This window comes from Schistocerca cancellata, chromosome 1, assembly GCF_023864275.1.
Source record: "Schistocerca cancellata isolate TAMUIC-IGC-003103 chromosome 1, iqSchCanc2.1, whole genome shotgun sequence".
Classification (NCBI taxonomy): Eukaryota; Metazoa; Arthropoda; class Insecta; order Orthoptera; family Acrididae; genus Schistocerca; species Schistocerca cancellata.
Window position 1 is genome coordinate 1,173,770,624 of NC_064626.1, and position 23,178 is coordinate 1,173,793,801.

General features: G+C 44.0%; 1 protein-coding gene across 1 annotated transcript in view; it reads left to right on the top strand.

Annotated features, from left to right (window-relative positions):
- The window catches only part of LOC126140405 (serine-rich adhesin for platelets), a 517,162-nt gene that overhangs the window by 347,061 nt on the left and 146,923 nt on the right, over nt 1–23,178 (top strand). The window lies entirely within an intron of this gene.

Genomic DNA, 23,178 nt, shown 5'->3' on the forward strand with positions numbered 1-23,178 from the left:
TGTGGCGCTCGCGTCGCCCGAGCATACAGTATCGGCTGCGGCCCTTCCCGCCCCCACCACGCCTCCTCTAGCCGGTGTGGTGTGGGGTCGCTGGCACTATAGCCTCACTTTCCCAGCAATGGCCGAGGGCCCTGCTAGCTGCGTGGCCCCTTCACTGCAAACTTTGCAGCCGGTTGCCATCCAAGTGTGGACCGCTGCGGCTCGACCATATGAGTCACTAACTTAAATTACTTAGGTTCCCCTCAAGCGAAAAAGGTAAATGGTTTGCTCATGTGGGCGTTTCGTTAGCAATGTCCATGTTATATTTACATTTTTGTGGCATTCTCAAGCATAAGGCCGTAAATTTAGGTGTGAGGAACGCCAGCTGATGGAATATCTGATACAATCAGCCGTTTTCTGTTTCAACATCTTGCGGAGCAAAATGAGTAGTTACTCAGACTGACTTCCTAAGTGGTTTCCACACAACATTCCTGACGCCTAAAAAAAAAAGTTCAAATGTGTGTGAAATCGTGTGGGACTTAACTGCCAAGGTCATCAGTCCCTAAGCTTACACACTACTTAACCTAAATTATCCTAAGGACAAACACACCCGCCCATGCCCGAGGAAGGACTCGAACCTCCACCGGGACCAGCCGCACAGTCCATGACTGCAGGCTGGCGCCTAAAACGAAGATCAAATATTCAAGCCCTGTTTCGAACATGAGTCTGGCTTTTACGTGCGATGTTAAACTGATGCTCAATATACAGAAATGGTAAATGCCAATGAAAATAAGGTAATCATTCATAAAAAACTCTATTACAATCGTCCAAACCAGGAATTTTCTTCTTAATTTTTTTAAACTGACCCTTTGCTCCTCAAACTAAAAAGGGCTGTTGAACCGTTCGTCTTCTCGTTGTCACCACAAGCTTTCGCCCATGGAAACAAGTCATTGACCGCGATTCACAGAGACGCCTCAAACAGAGGGCATCCCAGAATGTCACTGAGAGCTAAAATGCCAGGAACCGGTTCTCAGCCGGCCGAAGTGGCCGTGCGGTTCTAGGCGCTACAGTCTGGAGCCGAGCGACAGCTCCGGTCGCAGGTTCGAATCCTGCCTCGGGCATGGATGTGTGTGATGTCCTTTGGTTAGTTAGGTTTAATTAGTTCTAAGTTGTAGGCGACTGATGACCCCAGAAGTTAAGTCACGTAGTACTCAGAGACATTTGAACCTGTTCTCGGCTTTTGGTATGATGAACGCCTAGTCTTTTTTTTTTTTCAAGCTCGCACTGTATTCATGAAAATATACAACCATATCACCAACAAAATTTACATTTTCACGCTGTGTCCTTTAAACATACATAAATTGCCGCATCAGTGCCTTATGTCTACCACGTTTTCGCACTACAAAAGGTATAAAACTAAACTGAACTCCTCCCGAACAGGCCATGAAGGCCCAACGGTACCGACCGGCCGCCGTGTCATCCCCAGCCCAAAGGCGTCACTGGATGCGGATATGGAGGGACATGTGGTCAGCATACCGCCCTCCCGGCCGTATGTCAGTTTCCGAGACCGGAGTCGCTACTTCTCAATCAAGTAGCTCCTCAGTTTCCTTCACAAGGGCTGAGTGCACCCCGCTGGCCAACAGCGCTCGGCAGACCGGATGGTGACCCATCCAAGTGCTAACCCAGCCGGGCAGCGCTTAACTTCGTTGCTCTGACGGGAACCGGTGTCACCACTGCGGCAAGGCCGTTGGCACAAAAGGTATAGCAGCATTAAAATAACATGTACTTGTGCCTCTATTAAAAACTTTAAAAAACATTGAAAGTACGATACGTATTACATCGCGATCATTGAAACTTTCGTCTGCCAATTTTCGAAATACTTCCACACCGAATAGTGGCAACGGTCAACCGTCCGCTACCATGAGAAAGCTTTTTTAATACTCAAATTCAGTACTGCTCCTACAAAAACACACGGTCTGTCCACTGCAGTAAAAGATCCAGCGCCTTTCAACTTCACTTTCTTCTCGGTAAGCTTATTCCCAATGGTAAATGAAACGTTATCAATAGCCGTTCAAAGCAGTTACCTGTGCAGCATCCCGATCCAGATTGGCAGCGCGACAGGTGTGTGTGTGTGTGTGTGTGTGTGTGTGTGTGTGTGTGTGTGTGTGTGTGTGTGTGGATACGCGCACAGTGTGAAATGCACGTTATGGGGATTAATTTGTCGTGCACACCACGAGGTAGTGGAAGCACGATGACCACTTCGACACTAGTGTCTAACTGCACATCGTCCCGAGAGTAATTTTCTTGTAACATCTCTATCTGATGATGACCCTGCAATGCTTTGAAAATTAGTTAATGGTTCAATAAATGGTATGAAATTACTAAAAACTATTGGCTGCGTATAAACGCCACGTGCCGCTATCTGACATTGTAACAGAAGTGCTCGAGTAACTTGAAAGGAAATCCTTGGAAGATAGCCTATGTAGCTCCCGCGAAACCCTATTGGGTAACGTAAAGTCGTCCGGCATGTACGGCTGGGAGACCAGGAATGGGAGGATCAGCAGCCTGATTGGAAAGATGTCTCCTATCTTCCGCAAGCACCTTTTCCTCACGAAGTATGACATCAGTGTACGTTAGCGTCTCTATTAGTGCAGATGACTGTCATGGCGTGTGCCGACACATAGTCCACTCCTCTCGAAGAGCTCCAACGAGGCCGCCGAGCTTAGGTTCTAGGCGCTCAGTCCGGAACCGCGCGACTGCTACGGTCGCAGGTTCGAATCCTGCCTCGGGCATGGATGTGTGTGATGTCCTTAGGTTAGTTAAGTTTAAGTAGTTCTAAGTTCTAGGGGACTGATGACCACAGATGTTCAGTCCTGCTCAGAGGCCGCCGAGCTTAACCCCTCCCCCCCCTTCCCCATCCGACCGACGGTCGGATCACCATCAACAAGGTAGCATGCCCTCACTCCATGAGACACTGCAGAGAAGTTCGTAATTTAATCCAAGACACACCGGCACAAACATTGGTGATGAGTGACTTCACATCACCACCCCTCCTGTCCCCCCTGTCACAAAGGCGAAGAGAAAACTGTCAACACCACGCGGTGACGCACCCAAATACTGGCCTCGCCCAACGGTGCTCAGCTTTGTTGATCTGGCGGGAACCGGCGTATCCATCTCGCCACGACCGTTGACATCCTGTTGGGTAAGTTCAAACAAATTTCGGGCTTGCAGCCGGTCGTGGTTTAATTCATTTGACGATATTTCGACTGGGCACCTGCCACTTATCTTCAGGTGAGCCATGAAGATGACTCGTAGGTGCCTAGTCGAAATATCGTTCAATGAATTAAACGACGATCGGCTGCAAGCCAGAAGTTTGTTGGACATCCAGTTCGCCGGGAAAATTTTAAAATTCACACCCTGTTGGTTAAGTTTAGAGACCTTTTATTCGAGGAAGAGTGTGAGACCATATGCTGCACCCATCGTATATATCGCTTAGATGGTTGGTTGATTCGGTGGAGGGGGGGGGGCGAACATCAAGGTCTTCGGTCCCAGGATGAGGGAAGGATGGGGAAGGAAGCCGGCCGCGCCCTTTCTAAGCAACAGTCCAGGCATTTGCCTGAGGAGATTTAGAGAAGTCACGGGAAACCTAAATCAGGATGGCCGGACGCGGATTTGAACCTTCGCCCTTCCGAATGTGAGTCCTGTGTGCTAACCACTATGCCACCTCGCTCTGTTCTTGCTTAGCGATCACGCTGTAAGATAAGAGGGAACAGACGCGTACAAAGGCATATAGACAGTCACTTTCGCTCGCTAAATACGCGAACGGGATAGGAAAGATAATCGGTAATACTGGTACGATACGCTATACAGTGACATGCAGAACATAATTGTAGACGCAATAGGGATGTCCATAAAGACCTGCTATCACTCACAAACCATAACTCGGAAACTATTAGATACTCAGTGTTGTGGTTTGTTGTAAAACGTTTATCAGATCTCAATAAGGCGGAGTGCGTCATTTGGTGTGCACAATCCAAATCTGTAACAACGTTACTGCGGAATTATCGACGCCAGTGCGGGAAAACACCACCGGCAAAAACAAGCATGATGAAGTAGTTCAAAGACTTCATACAGAGAGACAGGCAGTGTGTCTGATGGTCCCATCGCGTGGCTCTGCGCCCTCGCGATGTGACGCCATTATACTTCTTTTTTGGGGGTTACGTCAACGATCGCTTGTACACGGCATCAGTCTATGACGCTGCTATCCTCCGCGTACGAAACAGTGGAGCAGTCAGAGATGTTGTTGGTGCGATGGTGACAGTTACTTTGGCAGAACTATAATATGTTCTAAGAGCCGCAAGTGGGGCGTGGCACACACAGAAATTCCACATAAAAGAAAAAAAAATGCTTTGATAGATACATCACAAGGGAAAATTATAATTCTGAATGTAAATCTTTTGCTCTGATTCATTGTGCACTTTAATTTGTAAAATTTTCAATAAATATCGTTAAAAAAGACGATGCTCTATCTCTGTTTCGACGTTATGATTTTTTGAAATGATAGTTGGACGTTATGGAGACCTTGTACAAACCCTGTGGTTTATTTAACTAGTTCCCATCATTTATGTTATAATTATTTCTGAGTATTGTATCCCATATTAAATGTAACACTTTTTATAACATACCAGTAAACCCCCGATTCTTTCAAGAACTGCCATGCATAAAACAGCTTCAGACGTCTGATTAATTTACAGATGAGTTAAAATATTGACGTTAAGGATGTAAGCGTGAAAATGTTTAAAAAAGGCTTGAAATTATGGTTAAAGTTGGTTCAACGTCGGTACGTGCTCTTATTCTGAAACAGTGGAAGAAAATAATGTCGGTAATTTGCGCTCCGTTTCAAGCAGAAGCAAGTTTTTGACGCATCTCTATATTTATGACATAATTCCTGAACTGTGAATCGTACAGTTTTCTAGTTTTGCAGGTACATTCAGTGGTATATGTGGATAGTGTCTGTAAACAGCGTTTCGAATGCACTTGGTAGTACAGAAGTGCTAAACTATACCTCATATCTGATGCTGAAGTATAGATTAGATTAGATTAGATTAGATTAATAGCATAAATGTAGTAAGCGATAGACTTCTTTCCTTTCGCCATTTTGAAGGGGCTGTCAGCGAGAAAAAAAAGTTTCGTAAAAATCTGAAATTATGTGTTAAGTTTGTTAGAAGTTGGTAAGTGCCGTCATTCTCAAATACTGGATGAATAAAGTGCGGGTATTCGCGCGCCGTCAGTCACACTGTCCCAAGAAAACACACAGTTACTAACTATAATACTTGTCCGTTGGTATGAAACTTTTAACATAAGATTATACCTGTTAATGAGTAGACTATGGCAGCGTTTTAAATTCTGTAAATTGTTGTTGTGGTCTTCAGCAGCTCTCCATGCTAATCTATCCTGTGCAAGCTTCTTCATCTCCCAGTACCTACTGCAGCCTACATCCTTCTGAATCTGCTTAGTGTTTTCATCTCTTGGTCTCCCTCTACGATTTCTACCCTCCACGCTGCCCTCCAATGCTAAATTGGTGATCCCTTGATGCCTCAGAACATATCCTAACAACCGATCCCTTCTTCTAGTCAAGTTGTGCCACAAACTTCTCTTCTCCCCAATCCTATTCAATACCTCCTCATTAGTTATGTGATCTACCCATCTAATCTTCAGCATTCTTCTGTAGCACCACATTTCGAAAGCTTCTATTCTCTACTTGTCCCAACTATTTATCGTCCATGTTTCACTTCCATACATGGCTACACTTCATACAAATACCTTCAGAAAAGACTTCCTGACACTAAAATCTATACTCGATGTTAACAAATTTCTCTTCTTCAGAAACGCTTTCCTTGCCATTGCCAGTCTACATTTTATATCCCCTCTACTTCGACCATCATCAGTTATTTTGCTCCCCAAATGGCAAACCTCCTTTACTACTTTAAGTGTCTCATTTCCTAATCTAATTCCCTCAGCATCACCCGACTTAATGTCCGCCCCAGTAGCTGAGTGGTCAGCGTGACGGATTGCCGTCCTCCGGGCCCGGGTTCGATTCCCGGCTGGGTCGGAGATTTTCTCCGCTCAGGGACTGGGTGTTGTGTTGTGTTCATCATCATTTCATCCCCATCCGGCGTGCAGGTCGCCCAATGTGGCGCCGAATGTAATAAGACCTGCGCCAAGGCGGCCGGACCTGCCCCGCGAGGGGCCTCCCGGCCAATGACGCCAAACGCTCATTTCCATTTCCATACCCGACTTAATTCCAATACATTCCATTATCCTCGTTTTGCTTTTGTTAATGTTCATCTTATATCTTCCTTTCAAGACACTATCCATTCCGTTCAACTGCTCTTCCAAGTCCTTTGCTGTCTCTGACAGAATTACAATGTCATCGGTGAACCTCAAAGTTTTTATTTCTTCTCCATGGATTTTAATACCTACTCCGAATTTTTCTTTTGTTTCGTTCACTGCTTGCTCAATATACAGACTGAATAACATCGGGGAGAGGCTACAACCTTGTCTCACTCCCTTCCCAACCACTGCTTCCCTTTCATGTCCCTCGACTCTTATAACTGCCATCTGGTTTCTGTACAAATTGTAAATAGCCTTTCGCTCACTGTATTTTACCCCTGCCACTTTCAGAATTTGAAAGAGAGTATTCCGGTCAACATTGTCAAAAGCTTTCTCTAAGTCTACAAATGCTAGAAACGTAGGTTTGCCTTTCCTTAGTCTTTCTTCTAAGATAAGTCATAGGGACACTATTGCCTCACGTGTTGCAATATTTCTACGGAATCCAAACTGATCTTCCCCGAGGTCGGCTTTTACTAGTTTTACCATTCGTCTGTAAAGAATTCGCGTTAGTATCTTGGAGCCGTGACTTATTAAACTGATAGTTCGGTAATTCTGTCAATAATTACACGAAATTTTGGAAATCAAATTTTTGCAACTGGTACGGATTCCATGATACATGTGTCGTAATAATGTAATGTACGTGGTGGAATGCCTGGTCAGATGTAAGAGAGGGCCTGATTGCACTAATCCTGCCAGTATTAATAAACAAACAATGGACTGGATAAATTTAGAGCAGGAATGCCTCCAGCACTGGATAACAAATGACCAACGAAAAATAAGATAACGATGATGTGATAATGAGATGGTGGTGGTGATGATCGTGGTGGTGGTGGTGGTGGTGGTGGTGGTGGTGGTGGTGTGGTGATTGGGTGGTGATGATGGCGATTTGATGGTGATGATGTTTGGGTGGTGATAACATGATGATGATGATGGGGTGGCGGTGATTACGATGGTGTATGGTGATGACGATTGCAACTGATGGATCTGACTGAGGTGAAGAAACATTTTTGTTATAATTTGGGAGCAGCGCCGTGGTATAGTGCAGCTTATAGAACAGGTCTGCAGCGCTGAAATAAATCCAGTGTCACCACGCGTCGCTAGTAGCTCATCACTAGCGTGGAGTCAGTTGCGCGGTAGCGGAAGTCGGTGACCTCTTTCCTGGCTACGGAGTATCTCCGGCAGACGTCGTCGCCCTTACACGAGTTCCTGAATGCGGCGGCACCCAGCCGGGGACCTCCGACCCCGATGACCTCATTCCAGAGGTCGCCCCCCTTCGTTCAGACACCCGGCTCGGAACAATGGACCGCAGCAGCGCGTGCGCGCGTGTGTACACCGGCCGATGACGGCACGTATCGTGTGGCTGTAGCACACACGTGCCGACCTGCCTGCTACTGCCAGGGGTCACTCTGGTCCAGTGGTTCCCGAACGTTCTTAGACCATTCCCCCTGAGTCAAATCAGGCATTAGTCCCCTCACTTGCCTCCCCCCCTCCCCACATCATCACCAACTTTAGCATCTAACTGCCCGCATCTCGTGGTCGTGCGGTACCGTTCTAGCTTGCCACGCCCTGGTTCCCGGGTTCGATTCCCGGCGGGGTCAGGGATTTTCTCTGCCTCGTGATGGCTGGGTGTTGAGTGCTGTCCTTAGGTTAGTTAGGTTTAAGTAGTTCTAAGTTGTAGGGGACTGATGACCATAGATGTTAAATCCCATAGTGCTCAGAGCCATTTGAACCAGCACCTAACTAAACTTGGTGAAAGATGAATGGCATTTAGTGTGTGTGTGTGTGTGTGTGTGTGTGTGTGTGTGTGTGTGTGTGTGTGGGTGTGCGGGTGTGCGTGTGTGAGTGTGTGAGTGTGGGGTGTGTTAGAATGAATGACAAGGGATTCGTGGTGCATTCCTTCCGAAATGCCTTCACAAAAGAAGACGAAGTAAATATTCTAGAATTCGAATCAAGTACAGCTGTCAACATGGGAAAGGTAGAATTTAGAAGTAAAATCACTTAATAAAAGCAAGTCTTCTGGTCCAGACTGTATACCAATTACGTTCATTTCAGAGTATGCTGATGCATTAGCTCCATGCTTGACATTCATATACAACAGTTCGCTCGACGAAAGATCCGTACTCAAAGACTAGAAAGTTGCACAGATCACACTAATATTCAAGAAAGGTAATAGGAGTAAGCCATACCAATTACGTTCCTTTCAGAGTATGCTGATGCATTAGCTCCATGCTTGACATTCATATACAACAGTTCGCTCGACGAAAGATCCGTACTCAAAGACTGGAAAGTTGCACAGATCACACTAATATTCAAGAAAGGTAATAGGAGTAAGTCACTAAATTACAGGCCCATATCGTTAACGTCGATATGCAGCAGGATTTTAGAACACATATTGTGTTCGAACATAATGAATTACCTCGAAGAAAACGGTCTATTGACACACAGTCAACATGGGTTTAGAAAACATCGTTCTTGTGAAACACAACTAGCTCTTTATTCACATGAAGTGCTGAGTGCTATTGACAAGGGATTTCAGAACGATTTCGTATTTCCGAATTTCCAGAAGGCTCTTGACACTGTACCACAAAAGCCGCTTTTAGTGAAATTGGGTGCTTATGGAATATCGTCTCAGTTATGTGACTGGATTTGTAACTTCCTGTCAGGGAGATCACAGTTCGCAGTAATTGACGAAAAGTCATCGAGTAAAACACAAGTGATTTCTGGCGTTCCCCAAGGCAGTGTTATTTGCCCTTTGCTGTTCCATATCTATATAAACGATTTGGGAGACAATCTGAGCAGCCGTCTCATGTTGTTTGCAGATGACGCTGTCGTTTATCTACTAATAAAGTCATCACAAGATCAAAACAAATTGTAAAACGATTTAGAAAAGATATGTGTATGGTGCGAAAATTGGCAATTGACCCTAAATGACGAAAAGTGTGAGGTCATCACATGTGCTTTAGAATACTGCTGCGCGGTGTGGGATACTTACCAGATAGGACTGACCGAGTACATCGAAAAAGTTCAAAGAAGGGCAGCACGTTTTGTATTATCGGGAAATATGGGAGAGAGTGTCACTGAAATGCTACAGGATTTGGGCTGGACATCATTAAAAGAAAGGAGTTTTTTTGCGACGGAATCTTCTCACGAAATTAAAATCACCAACTTTCTCCTCTGAATACGAAAATATTTTGTTTCAGCGACCCACATAGGGAGGAACTATCACAATGATAAAACAAGGGAAATCAGAGCTCGTACGGAAAGATATAGGTGTTCGTTCTTTCCGCGCGCTATACGAGATTGGAATAATAGAGAAATGCGAAGATGGTTCGATGAACCCTCAAAAATGGTTCAAATGGCTCTGAGCACTATGGGGCTTAACATCTATGGTTATCAGTCCCCTAGAACTTAGAACTACTTAAACCTAACTAACCTAAGGACAGCACACAACACCCAGTCATCACGAGGCAGAGAAAATCGCTGACCCTGCCGGGAATCGAACCCGGGAACCCGGGCGTGGGAAGCGAGAACGCTACCGCACGACCACGAGCTGCGGACAGACTCACTGTTCGTAAATGACTTGATTACTGCTGCTGCACTCCTTACTTCTGAACTGGCTGTTAATGCTTTATGTCTAATAGTAGTAGTAATAAGAAGGAGAAGAAGACAGGGTCAAAATGGTCCAAGGAGAGAAAGAGGATACATAGTGAAAAGATGAAAGGATATTGGAGGGAAAATAAAGAGCAACAAAGAAAGAAGCAATAAAATTGGTGCGTGGTCCTTAGATGGCCCAAACGAAGAAAGAAAGAAGAAGAAGAAGAATACTGCGTACGGCACTACAGTAGCCCTCATGCAGTTAGTGCTGTGTCGTGCTGTCAATTAATTAATTTCTCTCTTTCGAAGTGAGTAATGAAGCACTTTCTGTACTACTGCAGGTACTATCTACAACTTTGGGAAGATGTTTCTTGAGATATGCGAGATATGCAGCATTTGTTAGGCACAGTATATGTCTCACTTTAACATCAGCTATGTACGGGACAAAGCACAACTTATGTGTGTAGTGGGTGGACTACGTGAGGAACCTGCGACCTCCACCACGTTAATCGTACTAATTAGAAAAAGTTATTATTGGTAACGTATATTCAATATTACAGACGTACACGATTGTGATAATAGTAAGATCTTTCGAAAATAATTTAGTTTCGTGACGGAAACCGAATCAAACCGTTTGGTTTTTACCCATCAGAAAATTTCATCTTACCTGTCATTTTTTAGCTACCTGGCATTTCAAATAGAAATGCAGTGAACAAAAAAGTAATGAGGGAGTAAATCAGTATAAGCTGATCACAGTAGCCACTAAAACAATAACAGACTGATGTAGTAGGTAACAACAAACACACACACACACACACACACACACACACACACACACACACACAGAGAGAGAGAGAGAGAGAGAGAGAGAGAGAGAGAGAGAGAGAGAGAGGGAGAGAGGGAGAGGGAGAGAGGAACTTTCGCAAAGTAACACGCACATACATAAAGAACAAGCCGGCCGGAGTGGCCGAGCGGTTAAAGGCGCTACAGTCTGGAACCGCACGACCGCTACGGTCCCAGGTTCGAATCCTGCCTCGGGCATGGATGTGTGTGATGTCCTTAGGTTAGTTAGGTTTAAGTAGTTCTAAGTTCTAGGGGACTATGACCACAGCAGTTGAGTCCCATAGTGCTCAGAGCCATTTGAACCATAAAGAACAAACAAAAAGCAAACTACATATAGACGCTACAACCCAAACAAAAGAGGAATGATAAACACCCAGCGACAGTTGCAACACTACAGACTGTAAACACATACAATGAACACACAGTGACAACTGTAGTGAAGCACCGAGCGACGTGGCGCAGTGGTTAGCACACTGGACTCGCATTCGGGAGGACGATGGTTCAATCCCGTCTCCAGCCATCCTGGTTTAGGTTTTCCGTGATTTCCCTAAATCGTTTCAGGCAAATGCCGGGATGGTTACTTTGAAAGGGCACGGCCGACTTCCTTCCCAATCCTTCCCTAACCCGAGCTTGCGCTCCGTCTCTAATGACCTCGTTGTCGACGGGACGTTACACTAACCACCACCACCACAACTGTAGTGAAGCGTTCGAATGTATATCTAGCGAAAAAACGGCGAAAATCGGCTATCTGCAGTATGCAGACGAGCTAAATATAAATCCAGAACGTCACTCATGGAGTAACAACATCACAGCTCGTAAGTAAAGCCAACTGGTAGTTTAACGTCACGAAACTTGTTGTTCAAATGGCTCTGAGCACTATGAGACTTAACTTCTGAGGTCATCAGTCCCCTAGAACTTAGAATTACTTAAACCTAACTAACCTAAGGACATCACACACATCCATGCCCGAGGCAGGATTCGAACCTGCGACCGTAGCGGTCGCACGGTTTTAGACTGTAGCGCCTAGAACCGCTCGGCCACTCCAGACGGCAAACTTGTACGAACGTTGTTTCTCACCTTTAAAAACAAGAGAATAACAAGAAAAAATAGATACTGTAATAACATACTTGAAATGAATATTCGTATATGGTAATTAATAATACGTAAAACAAATATGTATTACAGGCCACTGAAGGTGCTTCGCAAATAAAAGAAGTGAAACACATGTGGCGCAAAACAAATTGTCTTTCATTCAGCTCCAAAAAGGAAATACATCACCGTAAAAATAAAAAATTGAAATTCTACCGTTACTCTTGGACACTTTCCCGTACACCTTCGTACTATCAGCAAATAGTTGCAGATTGGTGCTCACCGTATCCACTGCAAGTAGATATAGAACAAGAGCGATCCTATCATACATTCGGGACAATGTACTATTACTTCATAGGTTCTATTAATCTATTAATTATTTTATTACTTAAGACATCTTGGAGCCACGCTCACACCTGGGAACTGGGAACGTATTGCATATGCTTGTATTTTAAGTCTGCAGTAGAGTACAATGTCAAACGCTTTCCGGAAATCTATGAATATGGAATCTGCATGTTGCCCTTCACCCATTATTGACAGGATATCCTGCGACAAAGGACCAAGGTTATTTTCGCACGAGCTATGTTCTCTAAAAGTATGTTCATTTGTTATATTCGAATTGAGAACATCTTCAAGAATTCTGGAGCAAACTCATGTAAGGGTATCGGTCTGTAATTTTTCGGGTCCGTTCTTTTACCCTTTTTTAACTTCGCGCTGGGCGAGAGATTCGCGACGAATAAGAAAGTGGCCACTCCCGGAGAATACTTTCCGTAAAACTGAGCGATAACCCGTAAGATTTCATATGCCCAGCATCTTGGCTGGCTTGTCCGCCGCTCGTGGTCTCGCGGTAGCGTTCTCGCTTCCCGAGCACGGGGTCCCGGGTTCGATTCCCGGCGGGGTCAGGGATTTTCACCTGCCTCGAGATGACTGGGTGTTTGTGTTGTCCTCATCATTTCATCATCATCCAGGAAAGTGGCGAAATTGGACTGAGCAAAGGTTGGGAAATTGTACGGGCGCTGATAACCACGCAGTTGAGCGCCCCAAAAACCAAACATCATCATCATCATCATCTTGGCTGTATCTTTCATCTTGCCAGAGAAAGAAAAAACAGAGATAATAAACAAAAAGAAAAGTTTGTGACTAAGTGATTCTAGTTTCCCCACGCGTCTCTGAATTTATGCAGGTATTAGCAGTATCTTTTTATAGCATAACAGCGTTAAGTCATTAGAAAAAGTCTTTGTATGCGTCAAAAAGAAATCATGCGACTCCCAGATCGCGCTCTTCACATGCAGTATCCTCAAATCCATGGACCGAATTAAACAGAAACATCGTGTGTTTCCTGCAAAAACAGGAGTTAACTGTCTGTACCAGGGCGCCATCTTGCTTAGTAAAGCGTTGTAGATACAGTACGACTCTGACGCTCATAAATGGTTCAAATGGCTCTGAGCACTAAGGGACTTAACATCAGTCACCTAGAACTTAGAACTACTTAAACCTAACTAACCTAAGGACATCACACACATCCATGCCCGAGGCAGGATTCGAACATGCGACCGTAGCGGTCAAGCGGTTCCAGACTGAAGCGCCTAGAACCGTACGGCCACACCGGCCGGTTGACGCTCATAAATACTTGGACATGGAATACCTAGTTGCTCGCTTGACAGCCAAAGTGCACCGAGCTCTTCTCAAAAGAAAACAACAGAAACAGGATCTATCAGTCAGTTACAACATCACAGCATTATCTATAGCTATATCTACTCTCTGAAGTCATTGCAGAGGATACCTCCAAACTTTTTTTAATTGACAAATTGCTTGTTGGCTTCTGTCAGGGACTCTTCGGCCGACGTTTGATTTATGATTTTTCTGACCTTTCGCCGGCGCGAGTGGTTGGCACATGTCAAAGCTTCACCCTACATTGCTGGTGGTGGACCTGCAATGGAGGGAGAAGCCAAGAGGCAGTCTGTCACGAAAGCCTTAACAATTAATTTTAACTACTAATATATTAAATTAACTGGTTTTTCATGCTCTTTAAATGATCCAGTAGCACGTGGGAAGAGGTACAGCGATCTAATTCATTACAGAAATCGCAGTGAAACTTTCCGTAAAACTCCCCTAACATCATAGAAAGTAATGCCAGTGTTCACAAGCTGGGGACAGTTGCTTACGTGGGACGACCTTGTCAAACAAACGAGTGTTTCTCGAATTAGCTTCGATGTTCCTCATCTAACAATGTATACGACAGCCTCATTAATTCCCATTGGCAGTTAGTTTCCCTCATGAAGTATGCAAAGCTTGTATCGTCTGGCGGCAGTAATGGTCGCTCCTTCGAATAATATTAGCTCGCGTTCTTCTCTTCCTGTCCTCTCTCTCCCTCTCTCAGACACACACACACACACACACACACACCAACGGACGCCCAGACAGGTTGCGGCGGTCGCCCACTTCCGGTGACGTCACGCCGGCGGCCTTGAGGGTACGCCTCCAGCTCCAGGATTTACAACGGTCCTCGGCGGACGGGGGACACGACTCGTTTGAGACTGGAGCCTGTAGTTCCAGCCGCTGCAGCACTGCACAACGTCGTTCGTTACGGAGGGCAGACAGTTGTTGAAATAATTTATAGTCTGCGAAACGATATGCCGTATTCATACAAATATTTTATCTGAATATCCCAAAGCTATTTGGCATCCAAACCATCATACGCAGTTTTGGGCAAATGAATAAATATCGTTTTTTGAGACTGAATACTCATCCGGTACGAACAGATTGACAACGGTATTTAACGTTTCATTCACAGAGCTATCTTTAACTAAGGGATAGTTTCCTCCGATTGTATTGTAATCGGGAAAGCTATCTTTTATGTCTCGAACGAGGAATGATAGCGAGATTCGTGTGCTCTTTTATAGAGAAACCTCATAAAAATTAAAACTGGGAGGTAAATAACATCGGTAGCTACCTTAGGTTGTCCGCAGACAGCAAAGTTATTCTCAGGGAAGTCAGCGTCCTTCGAGGACTGTTGCAAACTGCAGGATAATTTTATAATTATAAACATTCGACTTGAAGCCCGACCACTAACTGTAAACATCGTTAGATGCCCTGTAAATCGCTTATATGTCATCGTATGTCTAGGAGTATCTGGCCTGAATAGTTTAAAGTCAGCGGAATACGTAAATTTACTTTTGGCAATAGGTACTTTCAGATCTACTCAGATAATGATAGGAGCAGAATGTTTAAACTAAATGACGGCTTACCTCAAGGGTCTGTTCTGGCTCCCCTCCTTTTCAATTTGTATATACACGACTTACCAGAAACATCTTCAAGGAAATTCATATATGCTGATGATATTTGTCTGGTGACTCAGTGCTCCAATTTTGCTGATGCTGAAACTATCTTATCCACTGATCTGGAAGCCTTAGACAAATATTTCAAGAAATGGTGCCTCCACCTAAATCCTCAGAAAACAGTTATATCTGCATTCCACCTACGTAACAGACAGTCAAATTACAAACCAGAAGTTGTATTCAGAGACCAAGTGTTGCCATACTGTAGTACACCAAAGTACCTGGGATTAACACTAGATAGAACTCTGTCTTTCAAGCAGCATTTATCAAATGTGGCTGCTAAAGTTAAAACTAGAAATAATATTCTTCAGAAGCTTGTTGGTACATCATGGGGAGCCAATACTAACGTCCTGAGATCTACAGCATTAGCTCTGTCATATTCTGTTGCTGAATATTGCTGCCCAACCTGGATCAACAGTGTTCACACTAAGAAGATAGACGTGCAACTCAATCAGGCAATGCGATTAATCACAGGATGTATTCGGAGCACAAACACGCTGTGGCTGCCTGTTCTAAGCAATATCCCACCTCCAGCCCTAAGAAGATCAGAAGCTCTCCTAAAGACGTGGAAAAACATTCAGCAGAACCCCCAGCTCCCCATCCATCAAGATATTGTACAAGGAACACACCAACGCTTGAAATCGAGGAAACCATCATGGCGCACAGCACTCGACCTTGAAGGATCTGCTTTCAACATTAACAGTTCATGGAAACTCCAGTGGGAACAGTCTTCAGTAGCCAATAAACATCTAGTCGAGGACCCTTCCAAGCAGACGCAAGGATTTGATCTTCCAAGGCGTCAGTGGAGGATCATTAACCGCATTCGAACTGGACAAGGCAGATGTGGCTATCTACTGCACAAATGGGGATGGGTTGGCTCTGCAAATTGTGACTGTGGTGCCCCCTCACAGACGATTCATCACATTGTTGCTGACTGCCCTCATCGTACTTTCAGAGGAACTTTAATGGACATTCACCGTACATCGGATGAAGCAGTCAAGTGGATTGAAGAACTAGACATAGAGCTGTAAAATTGTACGAACTTGTGATTGTACATTTTAGTCCTGAAAATATTGTATATAAATGTAAATCAATGTACACATCATACGATAAATAATAATAAAATAACTTTTGGAAGACTCGTAAGAGAGTGTAACTGATGCACCAATGAAATTGCTTACCAGCCATGATCCTTCAGTCATGCTTAGCAGTCTAAAAACTATTCAAGTGAATTATCGGGTAAAGCATAATAAACTCAAAGAAGAGCTGCTGCCTAGCTGACTAGACAACCCTAGGGCGTGACATAGTTCTCAAGTTGGCGCCAAACCCACTCGAGAACAAGTAAACAGCAACTGAGGCTGGATACACAACAACAACATTATTTACACTGTGTTTGGCAAAGTTTGATCAGTGTTATTAACAAAGGAAGTTCTATAATTTAAGTGTACTCTTTGTGTGTGCTTCTCAATGACTCATAACATGGGATGCAGATGAAAAAAAATTGCGAGAGCTAAATGTAACCCCAAATACAGTCGCGAAAATCTTCACACAGCAAAATTACGTTTTAATGTAAAGTGATGTCTTAACTCGCCAACCAAATTCACATTATCATGATTTAGTCGCAGATGACAAGCTACCAGTGCATGATAATGTACAGAGGCTCCTGCATAACCACATAATGTAGCATTAAGATAATGATAACAACACACAAAAACTGATTTAGGTTTCATTTTCGTAGATTATTTCTTATAAAATTTTCACATTTGACTGATTTAAATAAAAACAGCCCACTGAGGATGAGACAAAGGTGCTGATACATATTTGGGTCAATATGAAACAATGATGTCTGCATAACAGGCGAATCTCACATCCAGTAATCTTTATAGGTAAACACGCCTAATGCAAGAGCAGCAAAACAAAGTAATGAATAAATTTAAATGTTAGGAAGTCTTTTCTGAAGGTGAAATAAGGATGATAAACAGTTCACACAAGGAGATAATAGAAGCTTTTGAAATGTGATGCTGCAGAGAAATGTTAAAGATTAGACGAGCAGATCGAATAACTAATGAGGAGGTATTGAATCGCATTGTGAAAAAATAAAATCTGTGCCACAACTTGGTTAAAAGAAGGGATCGGTTAATAAAATACATCGTGACACATCAACGGATCGTCAGTTTGGTAATGGAGGGAAGTGTGAAAAGGCGGGTGGAGGGGGGGGGGGAGAATTGGAGGGCTAGACCAAAGACAGTAAACAAGTTCATACAGGTGTAGACTGTAGTAGTTAATTAGAGATTAAGACGCGTACACAGGATAGAGTTGAGTGGATGGACAGTTGCGTCGAAGCAGTTTTCGAACTGAAGACATCAAATACAACAACAACAATTAAAACAGGAATGGAGCTACACAGTAATACGAGGATGGCTAGACAAGTCTGATAAAAAAAGTTGCTTAAACAGTTCACCTAACTTCTGGGCATAGCCTCTTTTGATGATATGCACTTGGTCCAGCGATCCCCCAGCTTTTTCATCGCATCAGAAAAATAGCTTCTGTCAAACTCTGCGAAATACTCGTAGACTACAACGAGAGAATAGGGTGGATGAAGAATCAACTCGAAGGCCAGTACATACACTTTCGCCGTTGTTATCGCTGATGTGTGGAGTGGTGCATTATCCTTCGAAAGAGTACCTTTTTGCGTCTCAACCTTCGTCTTTTTTCAACCAACGCAAGTTTTATATGATCCAGTAGTGAAGCATAATAGGGTCTAATTATGGTTCTGCCTATTTGCAGATCCTTTTCTTGTCAATAATTGGTCGCGTGTTCGTTTTATTGAAAAATATTTTGAATCATTTCAGGGTAAGAAGTGTGTAGCACGTTCATTAACGGAGTGTCATCTTACGTATAATGGCTGGGCGGGCCGCGTGGTCCGCTGGTACAATGAGGCCTTTCGGTCCAAAGCGGTGCGTAAAAAACAATTGTACCTATACGGGGACACAAATATTGGCAAATCCACTCTAATTGAAAAAGTTATATCACGCAAGCAACACGTATATATGCCATTCTGTTCTGAATTCGGTTTCGGAGGATATGATCCTCGTGTACATCACGTTATATTGTTTGAGGAGTTTGACTGGCTTCGTTGGCGTCCTTTTGCATCAACTTTGAAACGAATTGTCGAAGGACGACCTGTTACCGTGAATGTCAAAAATAAGCCTGGTATGGTTATCAAGCATAGAGGCGTGTCGGCTCGCCCTTACGTGAAGCATAATAGGGTCTAATTATGGTTCTGCCTTTTTCCAGTAATCTATGAGAATTATTCCTTGGGAAATGAAAAAAAGAAAGTCTCGATCAACTTACTAGCTGACAGAATGGTCAACCTTTGTCCATTGTTTTGACTGCCGTTTTGACTCTGGTGTGTAATCATGGAGCCAGGTATCAACAGTCACAAATCGGTGCAAAAGATCTTGTGGATTGCGATCAAACATTTCCAGACATTGTGTTGAAATGTAGTGCCTGATGCGCTTTTGGTTGGAGTAATCGTGGCATCCACCTCGCATACGGCTTCTTCAGAGCCAATTCTCCGCGGAGCATATTATGCCCTAGCTCAGTTCTGATGCCTACAGTCTCAGCACCCTCACAACTTTTTATTCGGCAGTCTTGCATTATCATATCATGGATTCTGTCAATGGTTTCCCTTGTGGTGACCTCATCTGGATGGCCGGAGCGCGTTTCGTCTTCGGTGCTTGTCCGAGCATGTTTTACTTCATTAATCGAAAAGTAAAAGGTCTTCAATGATGGTGCAGAGCCCACGTGAACTTAAATGGTGTAGAGCCCGCTTGAACTTCATCGAATTCTGTTTTGTTCTGTGCGGCTGTCCAACCCTTCAAATGAAAATGTTTAATGACAGCATGAAACATAATTTCCTCCATTTTCAATCGCAGTCGATGCACTGATCACTGCAGACGGCTGTCAACAATGAATTCTACGCTGTACTGTATTGAAATTCCGTATCCGATCCTTGGAAGAATCAAGCTTACCGACCAAGCAGGTGCCACAAATATGTGCTATTCATTCATGGAAGTTTACGGGACTTATAAAAACACTCTCATATGGAGAGTTCAACCGGGGCCATTCTTCCCTGTAAGTACCTACTTTAGCCGTTGCGTTGCGGTCTGTTTTTTAAATTGCGATTTATAACATTTCTGTTTGTTCTTAAGTTGTTGCAAGTTCAAAAATTAATTAAAAGTATTTACAGCATAACTGTTTCGCAGCAATCGTAAAAACATTTCCGACGGAAGAGTAAAGCAGGACCGTATCCCGGAAATACAATCTCACGTGAATTGCCTCTTAAAGTCGGTGGAACAGAGCGTAAACTCTCTGTTTCCGGAGGCGCAGCAGCGTCCGGCGTGTCGGCTCGCCCTTGCGTATGTCAGACGCGGCGTGCGCCCGCCGCATCGCTTGTAAACCGCCCGCCACTCCCTTTGTCAATGCGGGGGACAAGCGGGCGCGTAGAATACGGAAAGACGCCGTCCTTAGCGGCAACCGCGACCTGCACACTTCTCTACGTCGTTGTCATTGCCCACTGCCATCGCTGTCCCCCTATGCGCTTCCATACTTTACAAGGGACTAGTCGTAAACTTAAGTGCTGCCTCATTGCTTCAGAGCGCCGTACGTATTGCTCGTATAGTGCTCTGCAAGTGATAGTGTATTGCTGGAACAGGCCCGAAGGCTATCTCAGTTACTTAAATACACTACTGGCCATTAAAATTGCTACACCAAGAAGAAATGCAGATGATAAACGGCTATTCATTGGACAAATATATTATACTAGAACTGACATGTGATTACATTTTCACGCAATTTGGGTGCATAGATCCTGAGAAATCAGTACCCAGAACAACCACCTCTGGCCGTAATAACGGCCTTGATACGCCTGGGCACTGAGTCAAACAGAGCTTGGATGGCGTGTACAAGTACAGCTGCCCATGCAGCTTCTACTCGATACCACAGTTCATGAAGAGTAGTGACTGGCGTATTGTGACGAGCCAGTTGCTCGGCCACCATTGACCAGACGTTTTCAATTGATGAGAGATCTCGAGAACGTGATGACCAGCAGTCGAACATTTTCTGTATCCAGAAAGGCCCGTACAGGACATGCAACATGCGGTCGTGCATTATCCTGCTGAAATGTAGGGTTTCGCAGGGATCGAATAAAGGGTAGAGCCACGGGTCGTAACACATCTGAAATGTAACGTCCACTGTTCAAAGTGTAGTCAATGCGAACAAGAGGTGACCGAGACGAGTAACCAATGGCACCCCATACCATAACGCCGGGTGATACACCAGTATGGCGATGGCGAATACACGTTTCCAGTGTCCGATCACCGCGATGTCGGCAAACACGGATGCCATCATCATGATGCTGTAAACAGACCCTGAATTCATCCGAAAAAATGACGTTCTGCCATTCGTGCACCCAGGTTCATCGTTGAGTACACCATCGCAGGTGCTCCTGTCTGTGATGCAGCGTCAAGGGTAACCGCAGCCATGGTCTCCGAGCTGATAGTCCATGCTGTTGCAAACGTCGTCGAACTGTTCGTGCAGATGGTTGTTGTCTTGCAAATGTCCCGATCTGTTGACTCAGGGATCGAGACGTGGCTGCACGATCCGTTACAGCCATGCGGATAAGATGCCTGTCATCTCGACTGCTACTGATACGAGGCCGTTGGGATCCAGCACGGCGTTCCGTATTACCCTTCTGAACCCACCGTTTCTATATTCTGCTAACAGTCATTGGATCTTGACCAACGCGAGCAGCAATGTCGCGATACGACAAACCGCAACCGCGATAGGCTACAATCCGACCTTTATCAAAGTCGGAAACGTGACGGTACACATTTCTCCTCCTTACACGAGGCATCACAACAACGTGTCACCAGGCAACTGCTGTTTGTGTATGAGAAATCGGTTGGAGACTTTCCTCATGTCAGCAAGATGTAGCTGTCGCCACCGGCGCCAACTTTGTGTGAATGCTCTGGAAAGCTAATCATTTGCATATCACAGCATCTTCTTCCTGTCGGTTAAATTTCGCCTCTATAGCACGTCATCTTCATGGTGTAGCAATTTTAATGGCCAGTAGTATACTATTCGTTTGTTGCTAATGAGAAGTACATCTGTGGTTAATTTTTAGTACATTCACATGCAGCTAATTTCGCTGTTTAAATGGTCGCTGAAACTGATATTTTCTCAACTTCATAATGGCTACTTACTGAAACGTTCCTCTGAGCTTCACACTTACGCCATCCATACACTGAACGTGAAAGAGATAAGAAACGAACTTAGACGAGGAACTGTTCGTGTTTTTTGGCGTCAAAACGTGTAATTTCACGTTGCGAAATATTCCCAAGTGTGAAAGGAAGTATCAGACACATCAGATTCTTGCTTCATGTAGAGGAAAGTGGACAATGAGATGCAAAATCGCTTTTACGCCACGAGCAGATATCATACTGGATTACGCCGTTTGCAGCCGAAGCCTATATTTGGTGGTTCTTATAAATTACGTATTGCGGACACGTACTGTTTCGAAGAACAGGCACATTGAGGATCTCTCGGAAACGATTAGTTCTTGGTACGACTTTTTATAATAAAAGCTTCTCCCATTTAGTACTTTTCGAATTATACCTTGTGTGTTATGAACATCTGATCGGCGTACTGGCGTATTGAAGATTTATCAATAACGCTTCATTACTGGTACGATTTACTATAATTGTCAGCTAATGACATGTCGTGGGTTAAAGCCCCAGACATTGTAACATCGAAGAATTAAACTTAAGTTGCTACTTCGTAAGTGTAATTGAGAATGGGTCTGTGACCTCAAAGGATGCAGTTTTGCATGTTGCTTTCTGTGAATATTTTTTATTCGCCTTTATCTTTTGTGGAATATTCTGGGACTTTTACCTTTTTAGCACAAGTAAATTCAGTAATATATGTGCGTGTGTTGGAACTTTAATAGTGGCAACTATTTATTTACAGCTCGTACAAAATAGACAAGTGTTTCAAAGTTTCACTCACCTTCAGAGTAGCCACCAGCATTGTGAATAACCCGTTGCTAGCGATATGGAAGTCGTAGGATACTCCTAGCAGTGCTAGTTGTGTTGACAGTTCGAGCGGCGCGGTCTATTGCCCGACGAATTTGTAGCAGTTCTGAAGTGAATACCGTGAAGTGTTTCCTTCAGTTTAGAAATCGAGTTGAACTCACGAGGGGTTAAGTCAGGGGAGTGCAGTAGGTGGTATAGCACTTAGCAGCCCCATCACTCAAACAAATCAGTAACAGCTTGCACTGTCCATGCTTGACCATTGTCCTGCAAAATAACGGTCAGGTCGTGCAGAAAGTGTCATCACTTCTGTCTGTATGCTGTTCATTTTTGAAACACAACCTACAACCAGCTTAGAGACAGAAGTGAGTGTTGTGACTTATAACTGTACACAAGAAAGTGTGTTAAAATATGGATGTACAAAATCCAACGATGTCATTTAACTGCAAAGCCATCGGTGTTTTCAACTATGTCACGCATGTTACTCGCTTAATGCTCAATACAGACCACTACTTAGTTTTTTGTTCACATGTGTATATCTGCCAGCATATTAGCATTTCTGATGTCATGTGCAGCGTTTCTCTGTTTCGGCGTTACTCTAATCATTGGTCATTGTTACCCCAGTGTTACAGATACACTATTATACAATTTCAATTCCAATTACATTGTGGAAGTAAGGAATACAATAATTAACCATCAATATTTCGACGAAAACGCAGTTATAATTGTCAATGTGCCTTAAACTAAAAAAACAAATGTCAATCATATTTTGCTGAAATTGCAAGTTATTGTCATTCAGACAGTGATGACCGTTTAACATACAACGTGAAATATCTCTGCAAAATAGGAAT